The sequence below is a fragment of the Octopus sinensis genome, linkage group LG1 (assembly GCF_006345805.1).
Source record: "Octopus sinensis linkage group LG1, ASM634580v1, whole genome shotgun sequence".
Lineage (NCBI taxonomy): Eukaryota > Metazoa > Mollusca > Cephalopoda > Octopoda > Octopodidae > Octopus > Octopus sinensis.
In genome coordinates this window covers 192,362,642-192,377,641 of record NC_042997.1, presented here as the reverse complement: position 1 = coordinate 192,377,641, position 15,000 = coordinate 192,362,642, and the positions used below count along the sequence as shown (strand labels likewise).

Genomic DNA, 15,000 nt, shown 5'->3' with positions numbered 1-15,000 from the left:
ACAAAGCAAGGTTATGGTGAAATTGTAAAATTAATGAAATCACGGTGATACCTCGAAGAGAAAGAGAAAGCACCCAATGCATATTGTGAAAGAGAAAGGTTAAATCGCAACACTTGTGGTTATCGGAGAAATGAGCTTCTTTTTCAAAACCTTCATAACCCACACATACAATAAATAAGATACCGGAATGGTTTTCTGTTGTTTTTTTTCTCTCTTTTTATCAAATACAGAAATTGAGGAGGATTTCAAGCGCACTTCGAAAAAACTACAACCGCGCCGTGGCTTGCTCCGTCTTTCCTCAACGTCCGCTGCCTGGAAGCGACTAGGGTCTGAAATTCTACCGGCTGCCAACAAAACGCATGTAATAGAGAACTTTCAGTTTATTCATTAACCTTTTTACTATCTATTTTATTCGAAAATTATACTACTGAAGCGTTTTTCATATATCTGTTTTCATTTCTTATTCTTTCCTTTACACCTATTTCCTTTCATTTTTTTTTTTTTTCGCTTTCGCTTCTTTGTCTCCCCCCCCCCTTTTATCTCTTCTCATTCTTTCTATTTTATTTTTCCGTCTTCGCACTGTCGTCTGCAATTATAACATTTCTTTTATACTTTTCTCTTCTGAATGTGACCTACAGGATTAAACAGATTAAATTCAGAATCTACCTGGATGTAGTCATTCTCCCGAGACACTCGTCATATGATGCTTAATAAATGAATGAATAGATAATTGAATAAAAACAAAATTTAAAACCTTCCCCGTACAATAGAGAAATAAGCGAAACAGAAGAATATATGTATTTGAGGGAATGAATGACTTTATAAGACGTTATGAAGCATTAACTGCTTTTAAACACCGAGTGAGATTCATAACAATTACTACAGTCCGGTATGAATCAGACACCAGTGAGTAACACTATTGATTCAACAAACAAGGATCCATCTTTTCCTGGAGACAAATTCAAACCTTATCTTGCAAACAACGGGAAAAGGAAATACAATACTAAAGGAGAAAAACGACAAAACGAAGAGCTTAAATCAACAGTAGTTTAAAGGAAAATGAAGGATGAGGCGTGTATGTAATTTATATATGTAGGTGTGTATATATATATACACACACACACTGTGTATATATTACGTAGCTTGTAAATACACACATATATATATATACGCGTATCTATCTCTCTCTATATATATGTGTGTGTGTGTATACATACAGACATATATATATATATAATATATATATATACGCGTATCTCTCTCTCTATATATGTGTGTGTGTATACATACAGACATATATATATACGCGTATCTCTCTCTATATATATGTTTGTGTATACATAGACATATATATATATATATATATACGCGTATCTCTCTCTCTATATATGTGTGTGTATACATACAGACATATATATATATATACGCGTATCTCTCTCTATATATATATATATGTGTGTGTGTGTATACATACAGACATCTATATATATATACATAATATGCATTGGGTGTGTGTGTTTGTAATATATGTGTGTATAAATCTACGGAGGCACACACACAAACGTAATATATACAGGCATGCCCGAGTGGCTAAGAAGGTGGACTTTTGGGCCCGAGTGTCTTTAAGTCACAGCTTCGTCTTAGTGAATGAAACTAGGTAGAGTGGGGGGGGGTGAAAAAACTGTATAGATGAACCGTACCTGTAAATTCAAAGGTCCAGCCTTTCTTACTTGTATCACGCTGGTTGTAAGTGAGAATTACGTTAAGAGTGCACGTGTCTGTGGAAATACTCTGCTGCTTACACGCTACTTCAATGACTCGGCTGTTGAGTTAATCGAACGACTGGACGATCATATGCCTTTCTCGACAGAAGGGTTGGTCGTCATCGTCATCATCGTCGTCATCTATAATATCTGTGTCTGTGTGTGTTTGGACTGGCATCCGTCAGTCTTGTAGTAAGTATATGGAACGTGCCAGTGGAGTGGTGGATAGGGAGCAGCTTCTGAAAGATATATACGTATATATTATATATGATGTGTGTGTGTGTACATACATACACACATACGCATATTCACATCGATACACCACATAAATTATGTGTGTGTGTGTCTGAGTGTGTTATATATATATATGTATATATGTAGTCAATCCAAACATGAACAAAGAAAAAACAACGCGAAGGCTGTGTGGTAAGAAGTTGGATTCCCAATCACATGGTTCCAGGTTCAGTCCCACTGCATGGTACCTTGGACAAATGTCATGTGAGTGGGTTTGGTAGACGGAAACACACACATATACAGTATATAAGGCGGCGAGCTGGCAGAAACGTTAGCGCGCCGGGCGAAATGCGTAACCGTATTTCGTCTGTCGTTACGTTCTGAGTTCAAATTCCGCCGAGGTCGACTTTGCCTTTCATCCTCTCGGGGTCGATAAATAAAGTACCAGTTTCGCACTGGGTTGATGTAATCGACTTAATCCGTTTGTCTGTCCTTGTTTGTCCCCTCTATGTTTAGCCCCTTGTGGGTAGTAAAGAAATATATATATATATATTTATATATAGAGATATGTATATGCATGTGAGTCTGTGTTTGTCTTCCCACCATCGCTTGACAACTGATGTTGGTGTATTTAAGTTCCCCGTAACTTACCAGTTCAGCAAAAGAGAGACCGATGGAATAAGTACAAGGCTTACAAAGAATAAGTCCTGTGGTCGATTTCTTCAACTAAAACCCTTTAAGGCAGTTCTCCAGCATGGCCACAGTCAAATGACTAAAGGAAGTAAAAAAACAAAAGAATATGTACTATATAAATATATATATATATATACTAACATGAATATGTGTTATAAATACATGCATATATGTGTGTATGTATGTGCATTCTTTTATTCTTAAGAAATGATCATTAAAAGCATGGTCTGGAAAATATGGAACGCTTCACAAATCTGGGTGTCGTCCTTGTTGCAGGGGCCATGTTAATTGTCTCTGTATTTTCCCAATTTTAATATGTGTACTGCCGAAGCAAGCGTATGTATGTATTTATTATCAATTAGTATCAATATTTTATATCCCCTGCACTTGTGAGGTTGCTGAGTAGCTCACAAGACAAGACCCCCTTCTTTGAGGATGGTGTAATATAGAAGGAAACAGGTTGCACCAGGTATTGAGAAGTAAAGGATAGGAACGAGTGTCTTACTGTAGAGGAGATGCATGGCTACGGGTTACTCCCAGCTGGAAAAGGAAAAAAGATGGTTGTGGTAAGATATCTGAACCTACCTTCAAGGTTCAAAAGGGTGAATGTGAGGGAGATGGGGACAGAAGAACAAACAGATGATAGGGGTCAGGACAGAGGATCGGGTAGGTTTGTAAGAATGTGAGATGAATGACAGATGGTAAGACAGAGGGAATATAAGATAGGGGTGATGCAGTGAATAGCAAACAGGGGATAGGACATGAACAATAGGGAAAACCTGTTTGGAAGAAAGCTGAAGGAAATAAGAATGGACCAGGGAGAAGGAGGTGATAAGAGGCAATTCAAAAAAATGTAGAGCAGGGAGCAGCACTTTAATAAAACTATACAGATGAGAAATGGGAAGTAATGAGAAGTTTGGGGAGAAAAGAAAAGGTACTTAGTGTCTCAGGTGGAGATCAGAGAAAGGTAGGAGTAAATATTATTATTATTGAGTGAAAGAACAGTGCATGCCATCAAAGTGACACTGGGGTAAAATATACGAAGCCCAGTATACCCATCTGATAAGGGTAGACCAGGCACATGCATCACAACCATGGGGTAGAAAGGGCTCCTTAGCCGTAGTGAAGGCAATCTATCTAGGGAGATAACCTTACAATAAATCACTCGGTCCGTAGCTTAGAAATACTGGGTTGACGTCCTGCAGGAACAGCTTTGTTTCATGGAGGAGGAAAGATCTTCTTTAGTACTTGGTTGTACAATGCTTTCCAATGTGTGTAGTAGTGGTGCGCGCACACATTATTAGCCATTTGAAAAGACTATGAAAGTCTCGACCATGGTCAAACAATGATGATGATGATCACAACCATATGTGCATGACATGGTGATCTCATATCAAGATAAACAGGTGGGGCCCAATTAGAATTTTCTTTTGGTTGAGTAGCCCATCCCACTCAAAAGGTCCCTGAATAAGGATTGTTTAAGGATGTTGAACAAAGCATCATCATTATTATATTATTATTATTATTATTATTATTATTATTAAGGCAATGAGCTGGCAAAATCATTAACACACTGGGCAATACGCTTTATGTTCTGAGTTTCAAATTCCACCATAGTCGACTTGGCCTTTCATCTTTTCGGGTTCGATAATTTAAGTAGCAGTGGAACACTGGGGTTGATGTAATCAACTAGTCCTGTCCCCACAAATTTGAGGCCTTGTGTCTCCAATAGAAAGGATTATTATTATCATTATTATTATTAGGTGGTAAGCTGGCAGGATCATTAGCACACTGGATTAAATGCTCAGCAGTATTTCACCTATCTTTACGTTGAGTTCAAATTCCACTGAGGTTGGCTTTGCTTTTCATCTTTTCGGGGCCAATAAATTAAGTACCAGTGGAACACTGGTGTCGATGTAATCAACACAAATTTGAGGCCTTGTGTCTATAGTAGAAAGGATTATTATTATTATTGAGTGAGAGAGCAGTACATGCCATCAAAGTGACACTGGGGTAAAATATACGAAGCCCAATATACCCATCATGACTACCCGTCTGATAAAGGTACACCAGGCAATGCATCACAACCATATGTGTGCGACATGGTGATCTCATATCAAGATAAACAGCACATGACCTTGCAGGTGGGGCCCAGTTAGAATTTTCTTCATTTTGAGTAGCCCATCCTGCTCAAACGGTCCCTGAATAAGGGTTGTTTAAGGATGTTGAAAGAACCACCCATGTTTCCAGAGGTGAACTATTCAAACCCCAAAGAATCCCTCTCAACACATGGCTATGATGCTCCCCCACTACTTCTGCTCGTGATCAGAGATGCACATATCGTCAGCCACTAAGGGACATGCTCAACTGGTTAAGGTCAAACAACTGACAAGCAAATCTGTGGTATTGAGCAGAATATTTGCTGTAGCCCATCTTTTATACCAAGACAAAACAATGTACATGATAACACTTCCAATCAGTTAAGATCAGAAGCCATGAGAGCCACTGCCTGGTACTGCATCAGGCATTATTATATTATTATTATTATTATTATATTATTATTATTATTATTATATTATTATTATAAGGCAATGAGCTGGCAAAATCATTAACACACTGGGCAATATGCTTTATGTTCTGAGTTTCAAATTCCACCATAGTCGACTTGGCCTTTCATCTTTTCGGGTTCGATAATTTAAGTAGCAGTGGAACACTGGGGTTGATGTAATCAACTAGTCCTGTCCCCACAAATTTGAGGCCTTGTGTCTCCAATAGAAAGGATTATTATTATCATTATTATTATTAGGTGGTAAGCTGGCAGGATCATTAGCACACTGGATTAAATGCTCAGCAGTATTTCACCTATCTTTACGTTGAGTTCAAATTCCACTGAGGTTGGCTTTGCTTTTCATCTTTTCGGGGCCAATAAATTAAGTACCAGTGGAACACTGGTGTCGATGTAATCAACACAAATTTGAGGCCTTGTGTCTATAGTAGAAAGGATTATTATTATTATTGAGTGAGAGAGCAGTACATGCCATCAAAGTGACACGGGGTAAAAATATACGAAGCCCAATATACCCATCATGACTACCCGTCTGATAAAGGTACACCAGGCACATGCATCACAACCATATGTGCGCGACATGGTGATCTCATATCAAGATAAACAGCACATGACCTTGCAGGTGGGGCCCAGTTAGAATTTTCTTCATTTTGAGTAGCCCATCCTGCTCAAACGGTCCCTGAATAAGGGTTGTTTAAGGATGTTGAAAGAACCACCCATGTTTCCAGAGGTGAACTATTCAACCCCAAAGAATCCCTCTCAACACATGGCTATGATGCTCCCCCACTACTTCTGCTCGTGATCAGAGATGCACATATCGTCAGCCACTAAGGGACATGCTCAACTGGTTAAGGTCAAACAACTGACAAGCAAATCTGTGGTATTGAGCAGAATATTTGCTGTAGCCCATCTTTTATACCAAGACAAAACAATGTACATGATAACACTTCCAATCAGTTAAGATCAGAAGCCATGAGAGCCACTGCCTGGTACTGCATCAGGGCATTATTTTATTATTATTATTATTATATTATTATTATTTTATTATTATTATTATTATTAGGCAATGAGCTGGCAAAATCATTAACACACTGGGCATATGCTTTATGTTCTGAGTTCAAATTCCACCATAGTCGACTTGGCCTTTCATCTTTTCGGGTTCGATAATTTAAGTAGCAGTGGAACACTGGGGTTGATGTAATCAACTAGTCTGTCCCCACAAATTTGAGGCCTTGTGTCTCCAATAGAAAGGATTATTATTATTATTATTATTATTAGGTGGTAAGCTGGCAGGATCATTAGCACACTGGATTAAATGCTCAGCAGTATTTCACCTATCTTTACGTTGAGTTCAAATTCCACTGAGGTTGGCTTTGCTTTTCATCTTTTCGGGGCCAATAAATTAAGTACCAGTGGAACACTGGTGTCGATGTAATCAACACAAATTTGAGGCCTTGTGTCTATAGTAGAAAGGATTATTATTATTATTGAGTGAGAGAGCAGTACATGCCATCAAAGTGACAATGGGGTAAAATATACGAAGCCCAGTATACCCATCATGACTACCCATCTGATAATGGTACACCAGGCACATGCATCACAACCATATGTGTGCGACATGGTGATCTCATATCAAGATAAACAGCGCATGACCTTGCAGGTGGTGCCCAGTCAGAATTTTCTTCTGGTCAAGTAGCCTATCCCGTTCAAAAGGTCCCTGAATAAGGATTGTTTAAGGATGTTGAACAAAATATCGCAATGAGCTGGCAAAATCATTAGCAAAATGGGCAATATGCTTAGAGATATTTTGCCCATCTTTACGTTCTGAGTTCAAATTCCACCATAGTCGACTTTACCTTTCATCTTTTCGGGTTCGATAACTTAAGTAGCAGTGGAACACTAGGATTGATGTAATTCTGAGTTCAAATTCCATTGAAGTCGACTTTGCTTTTCATCCTTTTGGGAGCCGATAAATTAAGTACCAGTGGAACACTGTTGTTGATGTAATCACCTAGTCCCTTCCTTGCAAATTTGAGGCCTTGTGCCTACAGTAGAAAGGATTATTATTATTATTATTATTCATCGTTTTATGTCCGCTTTCCATGCTGGTATGGGTTGGCCGGTTTGACTGAGGACTGGTGAGTCAAAGGCTGCACCAGGCTCAATCTGATCTGGCAAAGTTTCTACAGCTGGATGCCCTTCCTAACACCAACCACTCACAGAGTGTAGTGGGTGCTTTTATGTGCCACCGACACAAGGGCCAGTCAGGCGTTACTGGCAACACCCATGCTCAAAAGGTGTTTTTATGTGCTACCTGCATGGGAGAGTCTGGTGGCACTGGCAACGACCATGCTTGAATGTTGTTTTTCACGTGCCACTGGCAACAATCACACTCGCAAGGTGCTTTTCATATATCACCAGCATGGGAACCAATCCATGAACCTGACAATGATCACGCACAGATGTGCTTTTAACGTTCCACTAGCACAAATGCCAATCAGGCAGTACTGTCATCGGCCACGTCAGCTGTTTTGATTTTGATTTCACTTGCCTCAATAGGCCTTCACAAGCAAGGTTTATTGTCCAATGAATGAGGGGTATTCATAAATGGGCTGGTTACACCCACTGGCATAAGCCATGGGCTATGGTCTCACTTGGCTTGTCGGGTCTTCTCAAGCACAGCATATCTCCAAAGGTCCCGGTCACTAGTCATTGCCTCAGTAAAGCCCAATGTTTGAAGGTTGTGCTTCACCACCTCATCCCAGGTCTTCCTGGGTCTACTTCTTCCACAGGTTCCCTCTACTGCTAGGGTGTGACACTTTTTCACACAGCTGTCCTCATTCATTTGCAACACATCACCATACCAGCACAGTTGTCTCTCTTGCACACCACATCTAATGTTTCTTAAATACAACTTTTCTCTCAGGGCACTTACACTCTGTCGTGTATGTACACTGACATTACAGATCCAGCAGAGCATACTGGCTTCATTCCTTGCAAACTTACACATGTCTTCAGCAGCCACGGCCCATGTTTCACTGCCATGTAGCATGGCTGTTCACACACATGCATCATACATACAGTCTACCTTTTGCCCTGAGCGAGAGGACCTTTGTCACCAGCAGAGGTAGGAGCTCTCTGAACTTTGCCCAGGCTATTCTTATTCTAGCAGCTATACTTTCAGAGCATCCACCCTTGCTACTAACTTGGTCCCCCAGGTAACAGAAGCTATCAACTACTTCTAGTTTTTCTCCCTGGAATGTGACAGAAGCTGTTCTCTGCACATTTCCAGTATTTCAATATGCTAGGCCACTGGTTTAAATTGATATTAATTTAATTAACATCAATTTAATACCAGTGGTCTAGCATATTAAAATCTGAAGGTTCAGTAAATTGTATTACATACATATAAGGAAGATGACCACTATGTGGACAACCTTTATGCTAGAAGTAGATCTGCTATGGTCTTACCACTAAGAAATGTTCTCAAAAAAATTTAGCAAACAGTTACTTTTCATTTGTCTTGTTCGCCTATGTGCTGGTGTTTGCTAAATTTTCTTGAGAACATTTCTTAGTGGTAAGACCATAGTGGATCTACTTCTAGCATAAGGGTTGTCCACATGGTGGTCATCCCTCTCATATGTATGTAATATATATATATATATGACACCTTAGACAAATGTCTTCTACTATAACCTCAAGTTGACCAAAGCTTTCTGAGTGGATTTGGTAGACAGAAACTGAATGAAATTTATCATATATATATGTGCGTGTGTGTGTGTGTGTGTATGTATGCATGTATCTGTTTGTCCCTCCACCATTGCTTGACAACCTATGTTGGTGTGTTTATGTCCCTGTAACTTAGCGGTTTGCCAAAGAGACCAATAGAATAAATACTAGACTTACAAAGAATATATCCTGGGCTTGATTTGTTCATCTAAAAGCAGTGCTCCAGCATGCCCACAGTCAAATATATATATGTGTGTGTGTGTATATATACACATATATATATATATATATATATAATAAAATACAAAATGGGACAAGAACGCAAAAGGCTTCATCAGGCCCAGTCAAATCTGGCAGTGTTTCTACGGCTGGATGCCCTTCCTAACGCCAACCACTCCGTGAGTGTAGTGGGTGCTTTTTACGTGCCACCCGCACAGGTGCCAGACAGAGCTGGCAAACGGCCACGAACGGATGGTGCTTTTTATGTGCCACCGGCACGAGGCCAGTCGGGGCGGTGCTGGCAACGGTCGCGAAACGGAAGGTTCTCTTACATGCCAGTTGTATATGGTACTTAAGTTAAAGGCACCAGAATTTAGTAATGGTATTATTCATATAATTCAAAATGGGGTGATTACAATCAAAATAAGCAACAAGGCTATCCATAGGTAATGCAGTACGATCGTTTCATGCAACTCCATTTAATTGAACAATGAAAATATTACATCAGTTTTAAAATGTAGAGCAATCTTCAGCTGCATAAAAATATAGAATTTAGTTAAATTCAAAGGATTCATTTGTATAGTTATTCTATTAACCAAAATCACAAGAAGTAGATGGACAAAGAACATGTTTCATCAACAATATCATAGTAGTAACTGATATTTTTTTTCACAGGAAGACACTGCCTATCATTCATTTTCCTTTGTTATTTAGATTTATTACTGGTGGGGGGTTCTAATTTTATAGACTAGTTTATCAAGTCTAATGGAAACTAAAATCTATCTTTTATATAATATATATATATATATATATATATATATATATATATATATAAGGGTGACCCCCTTCGGTCATGAATGACTATGAGATTGCACCTAGAAAATTACCCTCTGAAGCAAAAGTCCGGGCAAGGTTGTTTATGGAAGACCAGCAGTCGCCCATGTATATCAGCCTCCCCTCTCCATGTCACCGATGTTATCCAAGGGAAAGGCAAAGGCCTATACAGCTTGGTACCAGTGACGTCACAGCTCATTTCTACAGCTGAGTGGACTGGAGCCAACATAAAGTGGCTGGCATTAGGAAGGGCATCCAGCCATAGAAACCATACCAAAACAGTCATGGGGCCCAAGCAGTTCTTCAAATGGCCAGCTCCTGTCAAACCGTCCAACCCAGCCTAGCACGGAAAATGGACATTAAATGATGGTGATGATGATGATATATCATCAGTAGTTCATATATCCAAAACAGAAGCACACTCCAAAACATTAGAACATTAAAATACTTGGAAGGTTGCTTATTATGTCCAGTCAGAGAGTAACCATTGGTTTTGCACCTACAAAGCACTTGGCCATATAGGTGACTCATCAGATTTAATTGATCAGAGACACATAAGCTCTCTACAACTGTTGCAGAGAGGTTGTATGCCTCTGGCCATTTGAGTCTGGTCAGTCACCTGTACAGCTAAGTGCTTTATAAGGTACAAAAGAAATGGTCACTCTCTGACTGGTCATAGCATACAGCCTTTTAAAGATATATATATATATACTTTTATTCGTTTTTCTTTTATTCTTTTACTTGTTTCAGTCATTTGACTGCAGCCATGCTGGATCACCGTCTTTAGTTGAGCAAATTGACCCCAGGACTTATTCTTCCTAAACCTAGTACTTATTCTATCGGCCTCTTTTTGCCAAACCGCTAAGTTACGGGGACGTAAACCCACCAGCATCGGTTGTCAAGCGATGTTGGGGGGATAAACACAGACACACAACATATACACACACATACATATATATATATATATATAATATATATATATATATATATATACATACACACACACACACACACATATATATATAAATTATTTAAATAATTTTTTATTTTTAACTTTTATATTTTTAAATTAATTTTATGTATTGGCTTATGTTTTTCACTGTTTGATTTGCCTAATAGTGGTTTTATCTCTAATTTAATATAATATATATATACGACGGGCTTCTTTCAGTTTCCGTCTACCAAATCCACTCACAAGGCTTTGGTTGGCCTGAGGCTATAGTAGAAGACACTTGCCCAAGGTGCTACGTAGTGGGACTGAACCCGGAACTATGTGGTCGGTAAGCAAGCTACTTACCACACAGCCACTCCTGCACCTTCACACAGCCAATATAGATATTATAATTATTATTATTAATCAATAATAATTATAACAATATAAGTGGGCTTCAAGCATTAAAGCAATTAAAAGGGCAAATCCATTAATTTTATAATTAATTAATAATTATAATTGAGGGTACATGAGGATTCAGTGTTGCTGTAAATAAGAGTCAAAATACTCTAATAAACCACCATTTCACTGAAAGCGTAACGAGCTGGCAAAAATGGTGGGCCAAGCCAAGAAATTAACTTGCCATCGCAGCTGATAGTCGCAAACGAGGCAAGAGATATTCATGTATCATATGATTTCAAACTTTGAGCTTTTTGCTCTTATTTTTCGTCAGCAGGTCTTACTACTTACCTAGGGTTAAAATCTTCACTCGCTTCACCATGCCCATTAATTGTTGAAAGACGAGCGGCAAATTTCAAAGGATGTCAGTGTATAATTTTATATAAATTAAAAATATAGATATCATTATTATTATTATTATTATTTTTAATAAATAATAATAATAATAATAATGATAATAATAACATAAGTGGCCACTTTCAGTGAAATGGTGGTTTATTAGAGTACTTTTCAACTCTTATTTACAGAACACTAGTGCCTCGTGCACCCTCAATTATAATTATTAATTAATTATAAAATTTATGGATGTGACTGAGGCTGCCAAAGCACTTATATTACAAAAGACAAGAGTTAAAAACTCTTAATGCTGTATGAAACACAATATATATATATATATATATATGACGACCTGCTGTGCTTACCTTGGACCATAGGGCGACCTGCTGTGCTTGAGGAGACCTATTGTGTCAAGTACATCAGCACCAAAAAATCAAATGGAAATTGTAGTTGTGATACTCGTGCTGGTGGCACATAAAAAGCACCATCCGAACGTGGCCAATGCCAGCACTGCCTTGACTGTCTTCTGTGCCAGTGGCACAAAAAATGCACCAACCAATCATGGCCATTGCCAGCCTCCTCTGGCCCCTGTGCCGGTGACACATAAGAACCACCCACTACACTCATGGAGTGGTTGGCGTTAGGAAGGACATCCAGCTGTAGAAACACTGCCAGATCAGACTGGAGTCTGGTGCAGCCTCCTGGCTTCCCAGACCCCAGTCGAACTGTCCAACCCATGCCAGCATGGAAAACGAACATTAAACGATGATGATGATGATTCTACAGATCTCTGGACTAGACTATCAGTAACAGGCCTGTCATTAGTGACTACTCAATTGCTCTACACTTTTGCTAAATCGGACTATCAATACATACATTTACCATATAATTTTATGGCTTATTCAGTGAAATGCTAATGTGTATATTAAAAATTAATACAAACAGCTAGGCACAATATAAAACTCAAAAGGAAAACTTGAATCATCACTAATTATGACTGAGGGTACTGAAGCACTGATATTGCAAGAAATAAGAGTTAAAAGCTCTTAAGGCTGTATGAAGTACATAGTATATACACACTGATGAGCCTATAACTGATAAGAGAAACTAATCTAGTCCAGTGATCTCTAGAGACATTCATGGGGTAGTTATCTTCCCTATCAGTATATATATATATATATATTATATATACTGTTGTGGTCTAGGGAGAGTCATTTTCTTTTTGTGCCTTATAATGTAACACACTCACAAAAAGAAAGACTCTCCCCAGACACAACAGAATATGCTTCAACACATGAACTCATATAAAGAATCTTGCAAACCAAATCCAAAAACGAAATATATATATATATATATATATATATATATATATAATTTCAACAATTGAGGGCAAAATTAATTAATTATTAATCAATTTCACCAAGTGTTCAGTATGCAAAGGGACCATTCAAGGCGAATTCAAATTATTACATTATATAAAAGGGCTTAGTAAAATAAATTACTTTGCCGCATACTGAACTCATTAGAAATAGCAGCCAAAAAACTTTTTTAAAGCTATTTCTAATACTTAAAAAAATCTCTCTCATATATAGTGTTTGCTTAATTCAACTCACAAAAGTTTGGGGGTAAGGACATCGAAAAATCAAATGCTAAGGTTATTCGAGAACGTACGTTTCAAGATTAGTCAAAACAACATTTCTATCATCGGCTCAGAAATTCCTTGGTTTGGATTTGGAAACACTGAAAATAAGAAATACCCTTTCGAAGATCTGCTCCCAACTAACAGTGCCAACAAATTCAAATAAGCAAGCGAAGAATCTCTGTTCTCCCTTTCCACCAGCGTGGGTTAAAATCATCAAACACTATGCTTATTTCGGTAAAATCCGAAGCAATAATCAGAGGGAGATTAATTATAATTTCAACAATGAGGGCAAAATTAATTAATTATTAATCAATTTCACCACTCTGATTATTGCTTCGGATTTTACCGAAATAAGCATAGTGTTTGATGATTTTAACCCACGCTGGTGGAAAGGGGAGAACAGAGATTCTTCGCTTGCTTATTTGAATTTGTTGGCACTGTTAGTTGGGAGCAGATCTTCGAAAGGGTATGTTCTTATTTTCAGTGTTTCCAAATCCAAACCAAGGAATTTCTGAGCCGATGATAGAAATGTTGTTTTGACTAATCTTGAAACGAACGTTCTCGAATAACCTTAGCATTTGATTTTTCGATGTCCTTACCCCCAAACTTTTGTGAGTTGAATTAAGCAAACACTATATATGAGAGAGATTTTCTTTAAGTATTAGAAATAGCTTTAAAAAAGTTTTTTGGCTGCTATTTCTAATGAGTTCAGTATGCGGCAAAGTAATTTATTTTACTAAGCCCTTTTATATAATATATATATATATATATATTATATATATATACTCCATTGTCTGCTTTGATATGGTGTCTACAGCCAAATGCCCTTCCTAATGCCAACAACATTACAGAATGTACTGGGTGCTTTTTATATGGCACCAGCACCAGTGCTTTTTATGTAGAATCAGCACCAGTGCTTTTCATGTAACACCAGCACTGGTGTCTTTTAAATGGCACCAACATCCATGCATTTTACAAGGCACCAGTATTGGTGCTTTGTATGTGGTACCAGCACCCATGCATTTTTACACAGCACCAGCATTGGTGCTTTTTATGTGACTCCAGCACCCATGCATTTTTACATGGCACCAGCATTGGTGCTTTTTATGTGACTCCAGCACCCATGCATTTTTACATGGCACCAGCATTGGTGCTTTTTACGTGACACCAGCATTGCTGCTTTTTATGTGGCACCAGCACCCATACATTTTTATATGGCACCAGCATTGGTGCTTTTTGTATGGCACCAGCATTGGTTCTTTTTATGTGACACCAGCACCCATACATTTTTACATAGCACCAGCACTGGGTGGTTTTCACATGGCACCAGTGCTTTTCCTGTCATACCAGCACCAGCGTCCTTTATGTGGAACCAGCACTGGTGGTTTTTACTTGACACCAGCACCAGATGATGAAGATGATGATGATGACAATGATAATCAGAAGATCCAAGTGTTCACTGAAAGGCTCTGAGTGCATAAAGTCTGTTTGCTTCCCGTCAGCTGTAACTTGCGACCTGGCTTACTCTGAATCAACAACAATAAACAGAACAATAGCAATTAGGTTGTAAAAATGTTTGTTTGGAGTAAATAAT

At 38.4% G+C, this 15,000-nt stretch overlaps 1 protein-coding gene and 1 non-coding gene across 2 annotated transcripts in view; both read right to left on the bottom strand.

Annotated features, from left to right (window-relative positions):
• The window catches only part of LOC115219755 (ceramide synthase 6), a 122,692-nt gene extending 120,718 nt beyond the window's left edge, over positions 1–1,974 (bottom strand). The window contains exon 1 of the mRNA XM_029790000.2: positions 1,701–1,974. The gene's annotated coding sequence lies outside the window, so the exon portion shown is untranslated. The remainder of the gene's footprint in view (positions 1–1,700) is intronic.
• Positions 1,975–2,920: 946 nt separating this feature from the next.
• Positions 2,921–3,026, bottom strand: LOC115220568. Its single transcript, XR_003882553.1, has one exon. It is a non-coding gene; the product is annotated as a U6 spliceosomal RNA (small nuclear RNA).
• Between the last annotated feature and the right edge of the window lie 11,974 nt (positions 3,027–15,000).